We start from the raw sequence: 7,770 nt of genomic DNA, 5'->3' as shown, positions 1-7,770 counted from the left end.
TGTGGGAAAAGGTCACATGACCCTGATGACTGTCGGTTTAAAAACAAATAATACAGAAACTGTGGCAAACAGGGCCACATTGGCAGAGTATGCAAAGCTAGTAAACAGCAGGAAAAGGATAAAAAACAGAGAAACAAGAAACCCCAGAAACGAAAATAAAACAATGTACACAAAATGAAAGAAAGCAGTTTTGATGAAAACGACTCAGACAAAAGTGGATTGTCTTGTCTGCAACTTCACAACATGAAAGGGACAGATGATCGAAGAGTAATATGGATCATTTCACAAGTGGCAGGTGTGAGACCGAAAACTGAGCTGGACACAAGCTCAGCTTCAGCAGTGATCTCTGTACATGACTACAAATGACTGTTTTTGCACATACTTCTGAAACAAATTAAGCTACTGCTAAGGACTTACACAGGACAGAAAGTGCATCACAAAGGAAAAATTAAAGTGACAGTGACCTACAGAGACAAACCACAGCAGCTGAACCTCTATGTACTGAAAAATGGAGGACCACTGTTGCTGGAATGTGAATGGCTCAGAAAAATCCAGTTGGATTGGCACACCATCAAGGCACAAGTTGTTCCATCAAAGGAGGATAGCAAGGCTACCTCTGAGAGACTGTCACAAATGCTTGCTGACTCTGAGGAACTGTTCATGAAAGGAATAGGAACACTTTAGGGCATGAAGACAAGGATTGAGATTGAGGAAAATGCATGCCCAAAATTTCACAAAGCTGGTCCAGTGCCATATGCAGTTCATCCTACAGTAGAGGCAGAGATCAAAAATCTGGAGCTGACTGGGGTCCTATCAAAGTTGGATTGGAGTGAATGGGCCACACCAATTGTTTCAGTGAGGAAGAGAACCTCCTGCACGAAACCAGGAAAACCAAGCAAGCAGTGCATCTGTGGTGAATTTAAAGTGACTGTTAACACAGCTCTCTGCACAGTACAGTATCCTCTACCTCGTATTGAGGACGTCTTTGCTTCCCCGTCAGGAGGGGAACATTTCACAAAAATCGATTTGACCCAGGCTTACCTCCAAATGGAAATCGATGAAGCATCCAAGAAATAACTGACAATAATGTTATAAACTCTAACATTTTAGAAACAAACCTAGCAGCAATAGAGTTCACACTGGAGTCTAGTTTTGATGTTAAAATCACTCTCTTTATCAGTAACTAGTTAATATAAGGTATTAGTCAAAATAACCTACAATTATGTAAAAGAGTGCATGTATATGTGTGTGTGGGGTTCCCAAACCATCACAGTTTAGGAAACCCTGATGAAGGGTTTCGGCCTGAAACGTCATCACTACCTCCTCCCATAGATGCTGTCTGGTCTGCTGAGTTCTGCCAACATTTTGTGTTTTTATTGCATTTAGAATTGGGAATTAATTCTGTGCAAGATCCGTTCATTGAACTGTGAATCTAGATCATTATTTCAGCATCAAATGAAGTCCTGGCCACTGGGGGAGCAGAAGAAGGTCGGGGAAGGGGAACAAGTGCAGGGCCAACAAGAGAACAGACAGATGGGGCTATCAGAAAGCTCAAGCCCTTGGCTAAGTAGTCCTTTAGAGAAGATTCATCTGAATGAGACGGCACACAGAGACGGTCAGATGTATCATGGCAGTTTGAAGCCTTGGTCAAATCTTGGGAGGACTATAAATAATTTACCTGGGAGGAGTTTCACTCTCACCGCTCTTTTACACATTTATGTATTTGAAGAAAATTTGGGATCCTCTTTATTTTTTGGCTAGCTTATTTTCATATTCCATCTTTACCTTCTTAATGACTTTTTAGTTGCCTTTTGTTGGTTTTTAAAAGTTTCCCAATTCTCTAACTTCCCACCAGTTTTTGCTCTATTATGTGCCTTCTCTTTGACTTTTACATTGGGCTTGACTTCTCCTGTTAGCCACAGTTAGGTCATTTTTCTTTTATTTTCTCCTCTTTGAGATGTTTGTATCCTGTGCCTTCTGAATTGCTTCCAGAAATTTCAGCCACTGCTGCTCTGCAATCATCCCTGCCAATGTTCTTTCCCAATCAATTCTGGTCATTAGCTCTCTGATTCCTCTGTAATTTCCTTTACTCCACTGTTATAATAATACATCTGACTTTACCTATTTCTTTTCAAACTTCAGGGTGAGATTGATCATATTATGATCACTTGCCCCTGAGGGTTATTTTATCTTTGGGTCTCTAATCAATTCTGGGTCATTGCACAACACCCAATGCAGATTATCTGATCCTCTAGTGGGCTCAACCACCCACTGCTCTAAAAAGCCATCTCATAAATATTCTAGAAATTCCCTCCCCTGTAATCCAACCCCGCCTGATTTCCTAATCTACCTACATATTGAAGTACCATATGACGATTGTGACATTACCCTTTTGACATGCATTTTCTATCTCGCATTGTAATTTGTATACCTCATCCCTACCACTGTTGGGGGGGTCTGTATATAATTTCCATCATGGCCTTTTTATCCTTCCAATTCCTCAGCTCTGTTCACAATGATTCAACAACTTCTGACTCTATGTCACCTCGTTCAAATGAATTCATTTAAATTTTACCAATAGAGTACCATTGCTCTTTCTGCCTTCCTGCCTATCCGTTTGATACAATGTGCATCTTTGGACATTAAGCCCCCAGCTATAAACTTCTTTCTGTCATAATTCAGTGATGCCTACAACAACATCACACCTGCCAATCTGCAACTGTGCTGGAAGTTCATCTACCTTATTCCATACACTGAAAGCATTCAAATACAACACCCTTTTTGCTTTTTTCCTCCTTTTATGTTGCAATTAATGCCATTGACTGCAATTTTGCCCTATCAATAGCCTCTTCTGACTACACATTGCCTCTGCTTGTAAAGCAGCTACTTCATCTGCAGCACTGTTATCCGTACTTCCTACGATACTACTTCTGTCCTCCCTTCTACACCAACTCGTTGGCCGAGTATCTATATACTACTAAAAGTCTCATGCTCTGTCTGTCTGTCTGTTTGTTACCTCTAATTAGCGTAAGTGGTACTACAGTGGCACTTTTTTGGCTAAGTCGACTTAAAATGCTCTAACTTTCAGAATGCAGACAAAGTTCGGGGTTATATATTCGCATAAACTTGCTCTTTCGCCAAAATCAACAGGCTCGCTTTCACCCAAGAGCCGATCCGCCATCATGGAAATTGGGACGCCACACCAAGACGCATGCGCACGGCCAGCCTCAGCAGCGACACCAACTGGAGCAAAAGGGCAGGGCCGCTCTATTCCAAGCGGTCACATATCACCATCAGCATGTGCAGGATTGGGACAGATCAAACTGCCACCCATCAAAAAGAGATCATTAAATCATATTGTAATGATGTATTTTTCTTACAATATTTTATTAGTTTCTGCATAATGGAATACAGAGCACAAGATATATAAGTCAAAAAATTAGTACCAGATACATTGTATTAAAAATACACTTACAGTCACAAAACCCGGTATTCATAAAAATTAAATTAAATCGTAATATTGAAATATGATAATTTTGTTATACAGAAAAAAATCTAAACCCACTACCAAAGACAGAGCTGTTGGGAAAAGAAGAAAAAAGGAAGAAAAACCCTTATCATATAATAAAATATATTATTAGCCACCATCTGTACCTTTACAACAAATCAAAGATTTTGAAAATAACTCTAAAATGGTCCCTACAATGTATAAAAGTCTTGACTAGATTCAAAAACTGAACATCGTATCTTCTCTAAATTGAAGCATGACACAACATCCTGTAACCCGTAATGACGGACTTCGTGACACCGCTAAAACCCTTTGCTGCAGTCAAAGGACACCGGTGACTATATCACGTCCATTTAGGAGAGCGGCAACCACATCAAGAATAATCAGCTTCCTCTAGTGTTACTGCTTCGTATCTTCTATCCAGCATTAGGGTAAAAAAAATGGTCAGCCTAATTATGCCGTGTGGAAAGAGAAGGAGGTCATTATGGTCAAGAGATGACACTAAACGTTGTCAGGAGGTGGAGGAGAGGGAGAGAACAAGAATTGGATGAGGACAGGGTCGCAGGACTCAAGGATCAAAGAGTTAGAACAAAAAAGATGAGAGAAGAAGAGACAGAGGAGGAGAGGCATCCATGTCTCTAGAATGATAAAATCAGGCACAGAAGGAGGAGAGAGGAAGAGACAAAGGAGCTGAGAAATGCACGGCTCCAAAATCAGAGAAAAAGAACAAACAGCAGAAGAGATGAAGAGACATTTCTTCATGATGAAGGTGTACATGAAAGGACTGCATGTCTCCAGAATGACAAGGGTGACAGATCAACCAGAAATGTTGCCATCAGATGTGTCTTTCATTAAACCAGGTGGAGCTATATTTGCCTTGCTACACATCTTTCTTCTTTAATAAACTATTTTTTTTCTTCAATTTCCAAAGCAAAGCAATACCAGTAGCATTCAGGAAATTTTAATTTTCATTCTGGTCACATCAGACTGCAGTGCCTTTCTCTCAAAGGGTGACCCAACTGGTCACCCCATTGTCTAGTTAAACTATATAATCTTCCTAGTTCTGGCATCTGCACACCTGACTGCGGACTCTTCTCTCTGTGTCGTGATCTTTGCTGTGGGTCTCTCCTCCTGCATCGAGTTAAAACCTGTAAAGCAATCTCTCATAGTGAGTCATTTACTGTGGACCTCTCTATTCCCTGTTCTGTTCTTGACCCCTGTGATCTGTCTCCCTGAACTAGTTTCATTTTGCTCAGTGCCAGCAATCTGGTTTACCAATGGTCCTGGAGCTGGAAGCAGCACATGCAACACTTTTGCCAGTTGCATGAAATTCCCCGTTATTCAATCTGCAATGACGTTAACAAAGGAACCAATTTCATTCTGGATAAACTGCTGTTATCTGTGTCAGATTAAGAAGATAATATGAGGAGCAGTGCGGTACAAGAACAGATCAGAGTTTACTGTGAGCAAGTTGATTAACAGCTTGAAGCTGCAGGAATAAAATAGAGCGGGAAGTATGAATGAGTGAGGAATGGCATTACGAGTCACAGACAATGTCCAGCTGTGCTCAGACAGGGCTCATCTACTGAGTTCATATGGGTGCAACTGAGGAATAAATAATGGATGACCACATTAATGATACAGTGGTACCTGCAACACCATACTTGCCAATCTGCAACTGTGTTGCAAGTTCGTTAACCTTATTATATATGCTGCACACATTCAAAAATAACACCTTTTGTCCTGTAGTCAGCATTTTTGATTTTGTCTGCCTTTTAGGTTGCAACCCATCCTGTTGACTCCAATTTTCTGCTATCATCAGCCTCTTCTTGCCAAGAGTCTCACGACACATTGCCTCTCTTTGTAAACCAATTACCTCTTCTTCAACACTATCACTCCAATTCTCATTCCGCTGCCAAATTAATTTCAACCCACCCAAACAACTCCAGCCAACCTGCCCGTAAGGATTTTGAACCCCTGGGTTCAGGTATAACATGTCCCTTTTTATACAGATCATACCTTCCCTGAAGAGATCTCACTAATCCATAAATCTGAACCCCTACCTCCTGCACCAGTTCCTCAGCCGTGCTTTCAGCAGCTAACTCATCCTATTTTTACCTTCACTGGCACATGGCACAGATTGCAAACCAAAGATTACTATCCAGGAGGTCCTGTTTCTCAGCTTTCTACCTAGCTCTCTAAAATATCTCTTCAGGACAACTTTGTCTACCTATTTCATTGATGACTATATCTATATCAAGACTACTCACCCTCACCCATGGGAATGCCATGAGAATGCCAAGTGACCTGGATCTTGTTGTAATCCCAGAGAACCTTCTCCACTGTCTGCTATAGCACCAACATTGTTATCTTCCACAAATTAACTAATCATGGCACTTATATACTCATGGAAATCATTAGAATAATTACAAGAATCAGGAGAATACTTAATCACCATTGGTTGCCGTCCTCAAATTAGAAAAGAAACCACCCTCTTGTATATACCACAAAGCTGATTTTATATTCATATGGTTCGTTCACAATGGATCCCTTGAGATCTCCTGATGACTTCCTTCTCCAACACAATAAACATGTTTTCCTCTTTCAGTGGGAAATAGCGGGTGCTCTATCCAACCTGTATTACAACACCAAGGATGTGAAGGATCTGGTGGATGGGTATAAACATGAAGGACAGAAGGGTTTCCAATTGACCATCGAGAGAAAAACAAAGCAGTTCGAAAATGTACAGATCCGGATTGTGCTGATGGGTGAAGGTGGGTCGGGCAAATCGACCCTGATTAATGCCCTGCTTGAGTTGAATGAGAATGCGGAAGGGGCAACCCCAACTTGCGGCACAGAGACCACCAATGAAATAAACATCTCACACCCACCCTACCCTTCCTAACATTCAGTACTATGACTTCCCCGGGTTGAACACAGCAAGTTTTCCGGTGAAAAAACTTATGAAGGAAACCAACTTTTCCCAGTATGATTTGGGCATCATTGTCACTGCCGTTTGTTTCACGGAAAATGACAAGTTATTAGCTGTGGCTCTGAAGAAGGCGGACAAACCATTCTACCTGGTGCGCTCTCAGATCGACGAGACTATCAGGGCAGAAAGCTGCAAGAAGGGTTACAACCAGGAGGATATGTTCTGGAGAGTGAGGGCATTTTGCATCTCCTCAGTGCAGGCAGCAAGGATAGGGAAATCTACCGTTTTATTCTATTCCGCCTTTAACTTTGATGAGTTTGATTTTCCTTAATTAAAGGAGGTTATGGTATCCAATCTCTTGGAGACACAGAAGAATCTATTCATCACAGCACTCCCCAACACATCTGAAGCTGCAGTAGAGAGAAAACGTCAGGCTCTGCAGCGTTTCATCCAGATGCTGTCTGCCGTATCGGGGGCTATCGGTGCAGTTCCCATTCCGGGTTTGTCCCTTGCCTGTGACCTGGCGCTCATTACCTCCGGTATCCTGTTCATACGGAAGAACCTTGGTCTGGATGAGGCGTCACTCAGCAAACTGGCCCAGAGAGTGGGGACCAGTGTAGCGGATCTGCGGGAATGTACCGAGCACGGCTAGGTGTTCGGGGAGATCACACGTGAGTAGGTAGTGCTGTTGATCCAGACAAGCACAGCGCAATGGTGCTGACAATCGCCGAGCCCTTCTTTGACTTTGTCCCCATTTTGGGCTCTATCTCTGGGGCAACGTCTTCCTTTGCCGTGACACTCATGATGCTGAACAATTCGTTGGATAAAATGGTGGAGACGGATAAAATTGTCCTGCAGAATGCCAAGGCAGCCACTTCCTCAGAAGGCATCAAAAATTGCTTACTGTTATCAATGCTCCCCACATACTATATCCCGGACGGATTGTCACAACATCCTCACCCGTTCGGTTCACTGAAAATGACAAGTTATTAGCTGTAGCTCTTAAAAATGCGGGCAAACCTTTCTACCTGGTGCGCTCTAAGATCGACGAGACTGTCAGGGCAAAAAGCTGCAAGAAGGGTTACAACCAGGAGTGCTGTTATCAGTGTTCCTCTCTTATTCTATCCCGGAGGGATTGTCACAACATCCTGATATCTATCACCCGAAGTCAAGGTCTATCTTGCACCCCATCCCTCTCTGGACAAGAGATTCTGCAGGTACTGGAAATCATGAGCAAAACACAGCAGGAATTCGGCAGATCAGGCAGCATCAATGGAGGGAAATAAATAATTCATCAGGACTCCTGTTAATCCCAACACTGCTTGAGTGC

The 7,770-nt window shown here is 42.3% G+C and overlaps 1 pseudogene; it reads left to right on the top strand.

The window, feature by feature from the left end:
- Positions 1 to 6,050: 6,050 nt before the first annotated feature.
- LOC140729996 (T-cell-specific guanine nucleotide triphosphate-binding protein 2-like) lies at positions 6,051 to 7,433 on the top strand (annotated as a pseudogene).
- Positions 7,434 to 7,770: the final 337 nt, after the last annotated feature.

This window comes from Hemitrygon akajei, chromosome 7 (genome assembly GCF_048418815.1).
Source record: "Hemitrygon akajei chromosome 7, sHemAka1.3, whole genome shotgun sequence".
Taxonomy (NCBI): domain Eukaryota; kingdom Metazoa; phylum Chordata; class Chondrichthyes; order Myliobatiformes; family Dasyatidae; genus Hemitrygon; species Hemitrygon akajei.
This window is presented reverse-complemented; position numbering and strand designations above follow the sequence as displayed.